This window comes from Ornithodoros turicata, chromosome 5 (assembly GCF_037126465.1).
Source record: "Ornithodoros turicata isolate Travis chromosome 5, ASM3712646v1, whole genome shotgun sequence".
Taxonomy (NCBI): domain Eukaryota; kingdom Metazoa; phylum Arthropoda; class Arachnida; order Ixodida; family Argasidae; genus Ornithodoros; species Ornithodoros turicata.
The window spans coordinates 13,667,248-13,683,552 of NC_088205.1; the positions used below are offsets into that span (position 1 = coordinate 13,667,248).

General features: G+C 46.8%; 1 protein-coding gene and 1 long non-coding RNA gene across 2 annotated transcripts in view; one reads left to right on the forward strand and one right to left on the reverse strand.

Annotated features, from left to right (window-relative positions):
• The window catches only part of LOC135394080 (uncharacterized), an 83,764-nt gene extending 78,066 nt beyond the window's left edge, over positions 1–5,698 (forward strand). Inside the window, exon 4 of the long non-coding RNA XR_010422763.1 lies at positions 5,621–5,698. This is a non-coding gene — a long non-coding RNA (uncharacterized LOC135394080). The remainder of the gene's footprint in view (positions 1–5,620) is intronic.
• The window catches only part of LOC135394079 (tyramine receptor 1-like), a 228,470-nt gene extending 221,971 nt beyond the window's left edge, over positions 1–6,499 (reverse strand). The window contains exon 1 of the mRNA XM_064624558.1: positions 6,326–6,499. The gene's annotated coding sequence lies outside the window, so the exon portion shown is untranslated. The remainder of the gene's footprint in view (positions 1–6,325) is intronic.
• Positions 6,500–16,305: the final 9,806 nt, after the last annotated feature.

Here is a 16,305-nt window from a genome sequence, read left to right on the forward strand (position 1 = left end):
CGATGATGCCTGAGCTCGGGCACAGCGACAACGACGACAACAGGGTCTAACATAACACACTACTCGGGTCCGTGTTGTTTTACGTTATGTCCTGTTGTTGTTGTACCCAAGCACAGGCTTCGTCGTCATGGAACACAAAAGGGGCAACGTGTTTGGGCTCTAGCTTCTGTGTCTTTCCATCTTATGCGCTGCTAGTATATGCTCAACCTTAGTACTTTGTTGTGTTTCACGGACTTTCCTATAGACCTTGTCCCGTTACTCTCAAACCATCATTCACCGCGCCGTCCTTAGCCTCGTTCCCAGCGACGACACAACAGGGGTGAACTGCCGAAAGCGCCCTTCCCATTGGGATGAATTTTGGTTGCCGCCGTCTTTAATGAGTACGACTGACGATAACGTAACATTCCATATAACTATAGTCATCCGGTAAACATGTGAGTGGCGTATCAACGTTCGAAAGACCAAGGGAAAAGAATATTGCTTGCTTCCGCGTGCGATATGAACAGTGGGTCACGTGAGGAGTGCTGGCCGATGCGATCTGTTCTACACAGCTTCCCGAGCGGGAGAAAATGAACGCGAACGGATATGAACGTGAACACACGGGAAAACGAAGAAACTCGACAAACGGCAGTCCACACGTGCACAGTTCCTGTGACTATCACGGGGTGGCAGCACTAGAGGCGGCGCCCATTCCTTGAATCGCGCTTTGTGTACCGAGCACGCATGCATTCTCAGCGCACCTCATTGAGTACACTTCGGTCGTGTGTTTCTTAATGCCATCGCAACTTTCCTGATGGCACCTCGGCTCTTAACGTAACGTTTTAAAAGTTAGCTATGCAATCTGTCTGATTAATTTGGCATTCTGAGGAAAAATACTGACGACTATGATGCGCTGCCACTAACAACCTTCAGTTACTTCATTCCCGTCGAATGCTCCGGCTTATTAAAAATCTTAGCGCGTGTTAGTTCGGTGGTCTCTATATTTTATACGCGACCGGCGTGGCGAGGGAGAGCTGGTTAACCATAACAACAAGACAAGGACGAGGACGGTAGTTTATGCAAATTCAGTCAGGGTCGGGACTCGGGAGCACAATTAGAGTGAACTACGCAGGCGAAACTTTGTACATGTCGGAGCACGTAGAAGCTTATATGCGTATGCTGAAAACGAGTACATCGCTTGACAAACAGGATAACAAATGCACGCATAAATCCTCTGTCATCACGTTGTCGTCAATATACCGCGTTGAAAGAGACATGCATTCACTACACGTCCATATCCGGCTATCTCTGTTACAAAGTTTTCTTCCATATACACCAGGGGTGCCGAGGCGGCCGACTGCATGCGGCCCGCCTGGGGTTGCGCGTGGTCCCCGGAGCGAGAAAAAAAAATCGTCCCAAGCTTCATGAACGGTCGTGGCGTTATGACGAGGTTATGTATTCGTGTAGTTTTAAACTCTTGCCATTGACCTGTAACAGCCAAAGACACTCTAAATAAGAAACGAACGGGGCCGGTCTGTACTTGACAACAGCGAAGTACAGAGTACTGAGGCTGACAGGGAACGTCGGGCTTTCAACGTTTAATCATAATCAACCTTTAATCGTATGATTAAAGGTTGAAAGTTCGACGTTCCCTGTCTGAGCCTCTGTGTTACTTTCGTCGTCTTCGTTGATGACTCTCCAAACCTGCCAATGCGTTGGATTTTAGAGCGCAGCTCTTAGACGTCCGTTGCTGCGTTGAGCGGCGTCGGCGTTGTAACCAGCAGAGCACACGAGGAGCGAACCGGAGGATGAAAGTAAGGGGAGAGCGTGAGAGCGACCGAGGAAAGCAGTGGGGAAGGGTACGGCGAGGCTAAAGAAGGCGCGAGGAACGGGGGCACGCTTGGGGAGCCGGTACGCATCTGGTTGCCGTTCGGTGAGCTCGGCTCCGAACTTGCGACTGGAACCGTGGCTGCCGCGAAATCGCACGCATGAAAAAGTCGCGTACGCCTATGCCAAGACCGCAAAAGTTGGTGCACGTGGCGCTGGGTCGCGCTACAAACATAACCGGGCTGTACCTCACTAACGTGAACAACGACTTCGCAACGTCTTCACGAACCGGGATAGGAGTATTACCTGAAGAAAGTACTATGTGTGAAAAATAAAAACAGAGGTGTATATGACTCAACCTTAACAGCTGCGCTCAAATTTCACATTACCGACTATCGTACTCGTTCAGTGAATTTTTTACTTGATTGATATTACTAGTACAGTCGTACCAAAATTTCTGAGCAAACCCTATATGGCCTATTTGAAATACTGGTGCCTTCAACGCCCCCAGAAGCGGACCGGTTCAGTCGCAGGCTCTGAGATCTCCCGAGTGAATTCGAGCAAAGATTCCTCGAGTGCAGGATACTCGAAACGGAGCTTTTTTTTTTTTCGCTAGCCGTTTTCCGCGGCTGTGGACAACGTTCCCCATGAATCAACAAATGAAACTGATTGACCTGCAGTGCGAAGTACCGATATAAAAGAAGTTCGCTGAAGTCGGTGCGGCTTCGTTTTATTCTTACGTTGGACGAAACTCATGCAGCACAATGTACTGAAAGTCGAGTGCAATAGGGGTGGACGGTATATGTCTTATCAATGTTGTTTAGTTTCACGAATCTGTTCAAGGCCTTCCACCGACCCGTTCACCCCTATTGCACTCGACTTTCGGTACATTGTGCTGCTTGGGAAGTATCTGAAGATACGTACGTTGTCGTAGACTAACTGAGAAAGTCAAAGTTACGCTGACAACTCACAAAGGACACTTTCACCCCATGTTGACGCAATAGTTAAAAACAAGAGGTGCCAAGTCTCCTCAGCACACACCAGATAAAAAGGATTGTTGACCCTGTGATCGAGCAACGCTAAGTAACGCAAATATATACGTGTTATGCCGTTGTAAGTTCTGTGTTGTCATATATCTCAGGAACAGGCTACCCCAACCCTGTGGTGTGCGGCCCGTGTGGTTCCTCAATGGCTCAGTGCGGCCCGCGGACACGGATGAGTTCGGCGCCCCTGATACACTCACAATTATACAGAATAATCAGAGCAGCAGGGGTTCGCGCACTCGCCGACTTCTCGTAAGTTACTCTCCCTTCGCGGTTCTTCGGGCGTTAGATGAGGCATTCGAAGCGCTCCGTTCGTCGCGGCTGCTGAATTTGCGTCCGTAATTTTCATCAGTATGTTGATCCCGGAAGCGCGCACAGCGGACTTCGCAAACTAGAAGTACGTTGGCTGAAAGCAGACAGCCGCGCTGGGAAAATGCGTGCAGGGAAGCTGGTGAATCAACTCCATTAGTGTCCTGGGAAGTGCACCGTTTCCGCCTGACGCCCGCAGTAAGGTTTCTGCCCATTATGCGTTGTGCTTCGTCAGCCTCAATCGTATTTCACAGTGGTTTCGCAGTGGTCGGCATATCGCAGTCTCAACATTTCAACGTCTACATCATTGTTATGTCCAGTTGATGTTGATGTTGGCGTAAGAAAAATGATAAGGAGAGGTTGAATTCGTCACACGACAAATTCTGCTACTCCTATAAAGCCCCCCCCCCCAAACAAAAAGGTAAACAAACAAAAACCCGCCGCTTTCGCTATAAATATCGGCCATCTCCAGTATTGCCTTCAAGGCCCGTTGGTTTTTTGTTTCTGATCTCTGACCGAGTAAATAAAGCGCCTCGTTTACTTGAAACTGCGATTCGTTAAAACATCATAACCGACATCACGTAAGACTTTTCGAGAGAACGTCCTATCAGAATTTCGTAGTTCCTCATGTGAATTTTGAGGTGTAAAAAATGTGACGTCATGATGTTTGTTTGCCGAGTCATTAACGCTGGTGACGCATTTCAGTCCAGAAGGAACAAGCTTCCTCTTCCAATGCGAAATACAACTGCGGTAACCAGCCGAGCGGGTTAAGGCCTCCCGTTCGTTGGTTCTAGCCAAGCTCGTGCAGAAGACTGGGAGGTGGTGGGTTCGAATCCTACCGCCGGCTGTGCTATATGAGGGTTTCTCTGGAGGTTTCCATAGACTTTCCAGACGAATGTCGGCACAGTTCCCCCTGAAGTCGGCCCAAGAGGCATACTAACCTCCCTCCCCCCACTCCTTCCTGCTGTCCTCTCTCCATCTGTCCACATCTGTACGCCGCTCATAGCCACTGTTGCTTCGCGTTGCTAACACGGAATAAAAAAAAGAAGAAAAACTGCGGTAACACTGACATTTCCGTGAACTTAACTGCTACAGCGTAAGGCGTACCATTTGAATAATTTACACCGCGGTGACTTCATTTGTAAATGTTTCACTCGAGCAAACTAGTAATTTCTTCCAAGTATTTCTCTCGACAGACCCCCTCTTCAGTGTTTACCTTTTGTCGTTTCGTGCAAACTGCACTATTTTCTTTCCCTCTCCCTCTTTTTCTTTCGATGCCATGCTACCACCGCGAAGCCACTGCGGCCTTAAGCGGCTGCAGGCGTGAGAAGATGGAAAGAGAACAACTAGGGGGAGGACGAAAATGGAGGGAGAACTTGGAAGCAGGAAAGCCTACCGGAAATATACAAAACGAAATTTTATACCAAAACAAATTTTATACTAAAGCACTGCGCGGATGAGCTTTTTGCCGTCCGCATCTGATCCGCATCCGCAGTATTGTTTCACCTTCATGTCCGCATCAAACCGCAAAGTGGAATGTTTCATCCGCATCGGATCCCTATCGTCCCCGAAAGCAAATGACAGAATGCGCGCAGATCTGTTAGGATGCAACAGCGCTGATGCATATTGCAGAGACGCCATCTCATTTTACAATACATCAACTTAGGTGGACAACAAGGTTAAGGGTCGAACTCGCAAACGAGGAGGTGCATGCGTAGTGCGAACGAAATCGTCACTGGTTCGATACATTAGCATCCTGTCGGCTAACACCCATCCGTCATCATGTTCATATCCGCAACCGATCCGCATCCCGCATACGAGCAAGTGCTATCATCCAACCGCATAACGAAACACTTGTCCATGCTTTATCCGCTTATATCCGCACATAGTACAGGGCTCTATTCAGACAGCACGTCCGGTGCTGGGGTTTGATGCGACAACGTCTTGGTCTTGCATTTTCGTGCAAGTGCATCGAAAAGTTCTGAATAGTTTACTGATTGATTGATTGATTGATGTGTTTAATGGCACAAAGGCAACAAAGGCCATAGAGCGCCAAAACCATGGTGATGATAAGCATTGCTCCGCTTTTATCCAATATCACTGAACTCGTGTAAATATCTCATTGTCACACTTTTGTCACACATTGTCACACTAGCTTGCTTGTTGTCGTCATCCTCTTCTCTCTCTTATCCTCGTCAATCTCATCGCTCATACCTGTAGATAGATTTTAACTACCACACACTCTCTCTCACATCATCTTTCCCATAATCATCTCCGAATAGTTTACTGTCTACTGGTTTAATAGTTTACTGAATACTGAATAGTTTACTGTTTAGATTACTGTTCACTGTTCAAATAGTTTACTGTGCAAAGTAAAGTTGTCGATGAGCGTTTATCAATTAACTTACAATATAGATAAGTGCAAATAAAGTGCACTTTGTAACTTTAACCTCTTTTTGCAGGCTGGCCGCGCGTTCTGTGCGCCCCCAGTGTCGGGGTTTTATGGCTCTTCGTACTCGTTTTACGGCTGCCTGAAAAAGGGTAAGTGACTTTTAGATGCTCGCAGAAGTAGTTCCCTGAATCGGGTCGGTGTACCTTGCCCATACGATAATACGGCAAAGATTGCCTTGTGCAGTGTTGTCTAGGGAATCAACGGGCATTGCATTAGATTAGACGTAGAACCCATTATTTTATGACAGTGCGATTTATCTGCGCGGAAGTGGACAGTGGGCGTCAGAAGTGAACCTAGACAATGCCTGTTCGGGTAAAAAAGGTGGCAACAATTTCCTGGTGCACGTTGAAGGTGCACAAGAGGTGGCGGGGCAAAACCTTGCTCGTATGAAGGAAAGAATATGTAAAGAAACAGTAAATTATGTGTAAAGACAGTAGCCCTTCATTATATGTCTGCACCCTCCTCATTTGAATTACCGCCCAAATTCCTAACGTACCGCAAAAAAAAAAAAAAAAAAAATGCTGCTCCCGCACAGTTACGACGTGCACCCCGTCTTCCCTTCCCAGAGTCCCGAATGCCAGAACGTCACTGATCGGTCAACACATCTGTGTTGCCTTTTCAGGTACCCGAAAGCCCGCAACACTACGAATAAGAAACACCTTTTCTTTATTTCATGCCCTACCCAAAGTCCCTGCAAACAAACTTGAACACTCACGTTCTTGGGAGAGGGGAATGCAGTCCGTGACCCAGTGTTCCGAACAGCCCGTCACAAAATTCACGCTTGCAGTTTGCACACTGGCATGAGCGTTACTGTCGTCAGCAATCCAAAGAATGCATGCAGAGTTCTATGTCAACGGCGGGCCAGAGCGTCTCCCACACGCGACCGATGTTTGACTCGTGCCGCGTCCGTTTGGACCGCGCCTCGCCATCGCCGGTCCTGCGCTATACTCGTCCGCAAGGAGGCGCCTGCTTCCCGGTGGGTTCACTCGCGCGCGGGAAGTTTTGGGTTCACTGTCAGAGCAGGAAGGACCTCGCAAGGGACGAGAGAGTCGATGATGTTCAAACGGTCCCGCCTAAAGGGTGACTTTTCTTTACACTCTTTTATGTAGCCGCGCGGGGAGGTTAATTGAGAGATGTGCAACCAAGAGATGTGCGTCTTGCATTTTGCGAATGACGTATTCTAGCTGCTAATACAGCCGCTAACATGATGTCCCGACGTGATTTTTGTTGCGCTTTGGTGGTGCAGATGTTTCAGAGTGCTGTATGCACGCGTCGGAAACCGATCCTTCGATTCGAGTTTCAGTGCTCACATTTTTGAAGACTTGCGGCTCTTTCTTTTGTGTCACTCGACCGAATCACACGAGTACATCGTCACTTCCCCGGTTGGTGGCGCTTACTGCCGGGAAGTCTGTCTTCTCAGGCGAAAACGTGAGCAAAGTAAAAATTAACTAAAATGCAAGGTACGCCTTTTCGCCCCAGTGTGCGAAGAAGTGGCAGCGATAGCGATATCGTCTTCGCGCGTGGAGGCGCAATGTTTTCGCGGTTGTGTTCACCACACGCGCATACCCAGCTTTTTTCACACTTCCTTTATTCAGTGAGCGACAATAGAGGTCGGGAAGACGAGAAAAGGTTGGACAGAAAATGTGGGACCGTGCAATATACTTCTGCGCGTCATTCGTTTCACGCGCCTTGTTTTCTACGATGTGGTGCAATTCACTTTCTTTCTGCCTCTGACGACGACAACGACGACAGCACACATGCTATGCACATGCTTACTCGTCGACCTGACGTAACAACTAAGAATTAGCAAATCAGGAGCATGTTTTCGACGGTGGTAGCCAATCACGAACGTGCCATCAGCGGTCGTAACAATGCAGACGAACACCGTCGTCTGCGAGAAGTGACTGAACGTCCCCGTGTACTAAATGGGACAACTTTAAACTAAAGCGCAAAACGGTCCCATATCTTTCTCAAGACTGATTTTCTGGAAAGCGTGTGGTCACCCTTTGTCTACAGATTCAGGTCTACAGGTTCTAAGTTAGCTGCAATCATTTGCGGGTTCCTGAATTCGCAGAACGGCGAATCGCAGTAGCAGACGAATTCTTGCTTTATATGTCCACGTAGCCAAGGAGGGAGAGGAGGCAATAAGTAGGCCTTTTGTATCTAGGTGGCGTAGCGTAGGCATTTCGTCCACAAAGCACGCTTGCACCTTTCTTTCTTTCTGCATATGCTTTCTGCGATAAAGAATAAAAATATGAAGATAAGAAGAAATGCGTGCTCACGTTTAAGAAGAGTGGCGGACCGACCGACCGCGGAACCAAGCCGAGGTAACCGTGATCGCCTTGGTTGGATCGCCACGTTGTCTTACCTCCGGGTCTTCTCGCTTGCTTGTCGTTGCTGGCGCTTCGCATTGTCTCACCTCCGGGTCTTCTCGTCTTCTCCTATTCGCGGCACGCCCGGCTTCTCGTTGTGCTCCACTTTGTGTACGACGCGCTGCGCTTTCCAATCTCGCTCTTCAGATGGCGTGCGCACTTTTCGTGGTTGCCCCATTGTACAGAGTCTGGTAGAATGACGAGAAGCGCGCAGTCACAGATTTGTTTCCCTCTTCCTGCGATTGACTATCGCGCCGGCTAGTGGCGGTAGTGCAGGTGGCACGATGTCATGTGTGGGTTATGCGATTGATGTGATGTGATGTCGTCCGCTGCACCACCTGGTGTTGTGATGTCATGGCGCAACGCCATCATTTCGTTTCTGCTAAGCTTGCTGTAATCATCATCAACACCGCAAAACCTCCTTAATACACCCATTGCTGTAATGGTGATTAATACTAAGTACATATTATTCAGTACTGATGAAACTTTTCGCGGATGTTGATGGATACGCAGACATCAAGGTGTATCACGGAGATATATCGGAGCATAGAACGTCAAGCGTCTATATGGAGTCTGCTCGAGACTGTTTCAAGTTGCATGTGCGTAATAATTGGTACTAATAACAACACTGATGATAATAATAAACGTTAACGCCTGTCTGACTTGAGCTCCATTTTTGTGGAAACCGAGGAAAAATGGAATGAAAAAATTCGCGTCTGAGAAATTCACTGCTGGTGCAAATACACCAGTTGAGTTTTAGTGTCTCAGTGTGTAGGCGTGCTACGGTTTCTGAGAATGGGGCCCGCATGGGACCCGAAACGTCAAGTTTTATTGTCGATGTTGTAGTGGCGCTGCAGTTCCACCGGCACCGATGTTGAGAATGAAGACTGGCGAGTCTCGTGAGCAGCTCCTAGGCAGCAGGGGTTCGGGTTCTGGCCTCCGTGTAATAAACAGTGTACCCACGTAGTCCGGTCACTTCAACTGCTGCTCACGAGACTCGCCAGTCTTCATTCTCAACATCGCTGCCGGTCGAACTGCAGCGCCACTACACATGTATATGCTGCTAGCCGGTGCGTTAGAATGATTAAAAATTACTACTCCCGGCCTCTGGGCTACATTCAGTGCTACGGTTTAGAGAGCGCGATTGAAACGGCAATTTCATCCCTATCGGTAGCAATACGCAAAATGCGGCGCGTCGGAGACATTTCAGAGTGGAAGTGATTGGTCATAAGAAGCGTCAGCTTGAAAATGGCAAGTTCAGTAAGTTAGCTGTTTCGTCCGGTGCCACAATCTGGAAGCCTCAGAGAGAGTTCCGCCGAAATTTCAAGCCGGTCAGAGTGACTGCCTGTGAAACCGTTTAGGTGTTTCCACCGCATTCTGAGAAAAACATACGGCAATATACTAAGGGATCTTTTAAATAAATGGTAACATGATTAGATTTACACCCTAAGGGATGTTTAAGATCAGAGATAATACAGCGTGAGTACGGGCAAGCTGGTGGATAAATTCCATAGTCGAATAAGTCTAGCCTGGAGTTCAGCGTTTTAGAACATTTAGCTATGGTCGAAATTCTGAGCAGTTGCACGAGTTTCGACCCAATATCGTTTGATCGAAATGTTCCAATTCCAGATTGCTGAGACTGTCTTATGCAGCATTCGCCGCGATGATCCGCTGCGAATCTATCCTCTGAGATTACGATATTCTTCTTACATCTTCTTTTTTTATCTACTTCTTCGGTTTCTATCACCTAAAACAAAAAAGTAAACACACGTAGAAGGGTAGATAATCGAGTGAACCGGCAAGGGAAGTGCCTCACCATGAGGGGCCACCGATATTTCGAACAGAAACTGTTGTTTTTCTCGGCACCGTCCTCATCATTGGCATGTTATTTAAAGGTTTAGGGATGACGCGTTATAGGTTGATGGGTATTGTAGTTACCTACCTGCCATACCTACGATACTTTAAAGGAGCACAGAGAAGCCATCCAGAGAATTTTCAGATTTTAGATGTCTGATGAAAGTGTGTGTGTAATTTTACCGAATAGCACGAAAGGTTTTGATGTGTGCAATTTGCTTCCCAGAAAAAAAAAGAAGAAAAACTCGCATAAACATGGCTCCGCGCGTTCACTCTTCTCTGCCACTCGGGGTATAACGAGGAGGCGAAGTATGATGCCACGTGACTGATGACATTACAGAGGCAACTCGTTCTGGTTCGCAGGTCAGCGGGGCTCAGCGCCCTGTTCCTTTGCCGCCATAAACCAGTTTTGTCAGTTCCAGGAGCAATGCTTTTTCAGAACCCCGAACAGCCGAGTAGCAGACAACATTTCTCTGGACCAATCAGCGAGCGTGGCCCCTGTAGCGTCAGCACGAGACCCCAGGCAGATCACAGGCTGGTACTTCTCTCTACCGCCGTTGCGCACGGTCGCTTTGTGCGTTGTACTTTAAAGTCAATTTCTGCGATAAATATGACTCTATGGGGTGAATTAATTCTTATGGTGCATCTTACTGGCGTGCTTAGTAGTTTTACACAAAGAGAACATTGTGTTAAAAATTACTTCTGTGCTACTTTAACGGGTCATTCCTAACCCTTTAAATATCACGACGATGATGAGGACGGTGCCCAGAAAAGAAACAGTCTCTGTTCAAAACATCGGCGGCTCTTGTCCTGAGGGACTTCCCCTAACAGTAAACACTCGTGTTCCATATGTGGTTTCGATGTTAACTACATCCTTACCATCCCTAGCGGAACGGTACGTATTTCGAATAGCATTCCCGCGTTCCTGTAGAGATCCTCTTTAGAAACCATCCCGAGCGTTTTATTATTTTCTGTCCCTCGTCTTACTTCTCATTATTCCACCCCTGTTGCTCTTACATTTCTATCTTATACCTTTAGCTCTTACCTTTTGTCGACTGCAGACAGCATCAAACACGTGCACCGCACATGCTTCCCCCCAAGGAAAGAAAACGTAAATGTTCCTTGTGCTTCATATAAAAAAATGTCTACGTCGAAGATATTTTTTGTCTCAAGGCCTCGCTGAACGGGCCGATTTCTCTCGAGGCACACGTGGAACCTTTCCTCTACTATATGCCTGTTACCAATAGAGATATTATAAGCGTAGTTTAATATCATTCCCTTTTGGGATTTCATTTTCGGAATTATTCATCAACCTTTTAACTCGATTAAAGCCGCTAAAGTTCCTGTGCGTCGCCAGCGATAAGAAATGACAGAAAAGTGTACGCTGCCGTCTACTTACGTCTACTGGCAGTCGTATCCAGGTGCCCTGACGCGCAAGTTTTGGAGTACCACCTCGCCCTGCTGAACCATTTTATATAGATAATTTTGGATGATTTAAAATCTATGTGTAGCTCCTTGGGTTGGGGGGAGGTATTGCGAAAGAAATATGGATAAATGCAGTCTCGGGCCCGTACAGGAAGAGGGATGCAAAAGTCGACGTATGCTGCTTATTGCGAAATAGTTTCTGGCACTCTGCCCGCTAAGCATCGTTATCACCATCTTCCTCTAGAACTCATGGTCGAAAGCGCGCAAAACACACGGACGAAGCGAAGAAAATATATTTGGAGTAGGTTTACACGTAAGGTGAGTCAGCATATTTGTGAGGCTACATGCTGCACGCGCCGCAGGGACTGCGGATAATTTCGACCACCTCGGATTCTTTTGACGTGCGCCGGAGATCTCCGACACACGGTGCTGGAAGCAATGGAAGTGGTGTGAAGCAGTGCGTGATCGAACCCGCAATCATGAGCTTAGCAAGCCAATACGTTACCGACTGAGCTACCGAGGGCAACTTTTTTTTACATAACTTTTTACTGAGCCATGTAGCCGCAAACACAAAACACAATTCAATACAGAATACACATATAAGAATGATTGTTGATGGTGTCCATTGTACAGATGAAGGTCAAGTATCTACAACTATATACAAGACCCTTTAGAGGCTAAAAAAGTAGAGATGAACGATATAGAAGCAGTGGAATAACACAGGCGCAGTGGTTTGTGCGCTTTCGACCATGAGTTATCTATACCAACTAGCCTAACGTGTTTTGTTCCTCTGGAACCTCTCATATGGGACACCTCGGTATTTAGTGCACTCCCCTATGTGTGCCTGGAACAACTCTCTATCTCTGGAAGTGGGAGAGCCTATTCTTCCCCTATGTGTTACACACTTCCTCAGAATTATTCCCTGTTACACAGTTTTGAGAGGGAAGGGAGGAGTTATCATTCTATTGTCGGTGACCGTACTATCGTATGTCCGAGTGAAGTTTCTTTTCACAGATTTATGTATACATGCATTCTTATATATACATATTTCTACAGCTGCTTCACAAAGGATACAGGCAATAAACTTGGTGATTTTGATGTTGACTTATCGTCCTCATTTGATATTTCTATGCAAACGGATGCAGTGTTCTTTTTTTTTTTCTCTTTTACTTCATGAGAGCATTTGATCTTGTTTCTCATCCACTGTTGTTGTATAAACTCTCCTAACTGAATAATACTGTTGATGTGCTTGCGTGTATGAATGCCTACCTTGATGAACATGCGCAATGTGTTCTAATCAATCGTTCTGAATCTCTAATGTGTGACACCAAGTCGGGAGTGCCTCCGGGGTCGGTCCTTGGACCACTCTTTTTTCTTGTCTTCATTACAGATTCAGTGATGGTATTTCTTCAAGGACCAGACTATTTGCGGATGACTGCTTAATTTACAGAGAAATTCGTGGTTAGTAGGACGCTGCTGCTCTTCAATGTGACATTGATAAGATCTATAAATGGTCTATTGACTGGAAGTTACCACTGAACTCGAATAAGTGCCTATGTCTTTCACTAGGAGCGAAAACCCCTGGGCGACCACTCATTCATTAGGTAACGTATAGTGTTGCAAAATGTCGAAGAATACAAATATTTGGGAGTCATCCTTTCCAGGAACTTAAAATGGCATACTCATGTGCGGTACGTAATCACCAAGTCGAGTCGCGCTTTCAGAATGTTAATAGGAGATATGCATAATGCGACGCGCCATCTCATGGTAACGGTTGTAACTAGGGCGGCCATATTGGTAGAGTCAAGAAACGCGCGCGTTAGGCTGCTGCTGTAATGCATGTATCGTCCTGTACGTGCACATACACTGCGGGATCATACCTTTTTTTAGTTATTTTATTTATTTATTTATTTTTTGACACAAGAATGCCCACGCACTGCTGCGTTCCGTTGTGTAAACGTGGAACCAAAGACTGCAACGGGAACTGGGTTGGTATCACTCACTTCTGTTCAGTGTGCCTGGCAGTAACCCTAGAAGCGGCCGTGAAATGCAGTGAATGGTACGCACGCAGTATACCACGTTTTTTTTTTTTTTTTAAGTGATGAGGGTGGTGTACGTTGATAATACCGAACATAAGGAAACAGGACTAGCAAGAAAAACAGCTAGTACTTGTGTTACGTGCTGTCTTGTGTGTCAGTTAGCTTGTGCCTTTGTCTTCCAACTGTACTTGAGCTTCTCCCCAGAACGTCTGCTGCTCTCATCGAGCCATAGCCTCCTTTATATTGAGTATATAGGAGGCTATGATCGAGCGATCGCGCATAACGGTCACGTATCGCGTGACGCACGCGAATGAAAAGATAGGTGTTGAATAGGAGGGGAATTTTGCGATCGCGCAATGTTGCGATGCTGTGTTAACTAAGGCATTCATGTGCGGACCTCATTGTGGATGGATCGCGCAAACAGGGCTTCCACAAGGGCAGCTTATTCAGAATGAAATAATAAATACAATTGTTGTTCTCCTCGAGCCTTGCTGGCACGCAAAACATGTTACATGCTAACAGTGTTCTGTCTTCTGTAGGTGTCCTTTCACCGTTTTCCAAATGGTGAGACACTAAACAAGAAGTAGATTATTGCCATCAAGCGAGATGTAACTTAGTCACACGAAGTTCATAGCACACGATGACAGAAAAAGACAGACGGACACGGGCTATCCGTGCCCGCCTCTGTCTTTCTCGTTAATAGCTATGTGTAATTTCAACCAACACACTCTTCACATCCTTGCGCTGATGGCACAGTCTGTTTATTTTGCTTTTCTCTTCTTTTTTAACTCAGAACGTCATAGAAAGAGCCCTTACGTATAGCGTACGATACACAAAAGTGTGTCGAGAAACTTCGGCGGACGCACATTTTACCGTATAGTGGTGAAGAAGGAAAACAGCCGTCACTTCGAACACACGTGAATGGCGCATGCACTAAACACCGAATACCGGGCGGTTGCTCGAGCTCGATTGCGCGTGCTAGTCAATATTGTGGACAAGGTGCTCCACTACAAAACAGCAGTTCACGTATCTCGAGTCACAGTTGTTCGTGAGTAGTGAAGAAGGCAGTGTGTACGCTTCCACGGCGAAGGCGTAGGACTTCTTTTGCTACCGTCACGGCGGTGCCGAAAGAGCACAAAAACTCTAACTTATCCTCTGACAGGTGTGGCAGAGCGCATAAGTCGTTTTTCCACATGTTGTCATCATACATAGGGAAACGTCGCAGTTCAGTCATTTCGGCCGCCAGCTGAACCGGCCGGCGTCCCATACGCAACTCCCAAATCCTGACTCCACCAAGATGGCCGACCAAAAAGTCCTAACCAGTGTTGCCCTACGTGAAAGTAATTTTGCATATTACCTATTAGCAACTTCGAAAACGCACCACTTAAATTCTTTACATAATGTAAAAACCCCCGAGACCAGGGAACACGAAGGGAAAGACACACACGAAGTCTCAAACACAGCTGAAAATTTTACTTCACAAAACAAGAATTATATACAAACAGAAGGGAAGGGAACACCAGTTGAGAACAAAATAGGAGGTCATTTCAGGGGAACGAGCAGTCCGTTCAAGGCCGGACCGAGGATTACGGAAGGTTTGCTGACACAGTTCCCACAAGAAGTTATGAAAGAAGTTTTTTACATTATGCATCATCTTCACCAGCTCGCTTGCTTCCTAGCCATTTTTTCATTGTCAAATTCTTTACCTCACGTTTGTACGACCCATACTTGAGTATGCTTGTATTGCAGGGGTGCCGAACTCATTCCTGTCCGCGGGCCGCATTGAGCCATGGAGGAACGACGTGGACCGCATACCACGGCTTTGGGGTAGCCTGTGTTCGGTACAGATGACACACCACAGAACTTAAAACGACATCAAAGTATATATTTGGGTTACTTAGCGTTGCTCAATCACAGGGTCAGCAATACTTTTTATTTGCGGTGTCATGACCATGAGGAAACATGGCACCTCTTGTTTTTTAACTATTGCGCCAACATCCTGTGAAAGTGATTGCGCAATTGCGATCTTAAGGAATGCGTTTAGGTGTACGTTTGTTAGTTATGAGCGTAAGTTTGAGTTATTCGGGCTTAGCACAGAAAAGGCCTGCTCGCAGACGTATGCTGACACAGTTGTCTCAAGACGTAAATCCACGAATTACTATGATTAGATGTACGTTGTACCGGCCATGGAGAGGGTTATCCGTGTCAACATACGTACCTGTTCTTCTCGGTGCGTCTCACTGCAGGTTAATCAGTTCCATTTGTTAAACATCACGGAGTTTGACAACAACTGCGGAAAATGGCGAGTCACAAAGCTCAGTTCCAGGTGTCCTGCACTCTAAGAATCTTTGCTCGAATTCACTCCGGAGATCCACCAAGCCTGCGACTGAACCGGTCCGTTTCTTGTGGCATTGAAGGCACGAATATTACAAATCGGCCATGTAGGGTTTGCTAAGAAATATCGGTAGGATATCAGTAATATCAGTAAAGTAAAAATCAGACGCAGGGACAGGTTTAGAAAGTCATCAGCGAAGACGACGAAAGCAACACAGAGACAGACAGGGAACGTGGAACTTTTAACCTTTTATCATATGATTAAGGCTTCAAAGTTCGACGTTCCTGGCCGTTAAAGGCCAGTGGCAACAGTTTTCTATCACTAAGTAACGAAAGATAAACTGCACGAGTACAGAGGTCCAACGATAACGCCACGACCGTTACTGAACCTTGGGCCTTATATTTTTCAATTTGTTGTTCGGGGGCCACGCGAGCCGTATGGCAACCCCAGGCGGGCCACATGCGGTCCGCCGGCCGCCACTTCGGCACCCCTGTTGGATGCATTAATCAATTGGAACGAGTGCAAAATAGTGCTGCACGGTTTGTATGTTCTCGGTATGGCCGGGAGTCCTGGGGAGCCGGGAGTCGCGAGTCTGGGCTCGGGACAGTGTATCGAGTGTGAATGCTTATTGGGGTGGCATCCCTTGTCTGTTCGCACAAGGAATCTAATA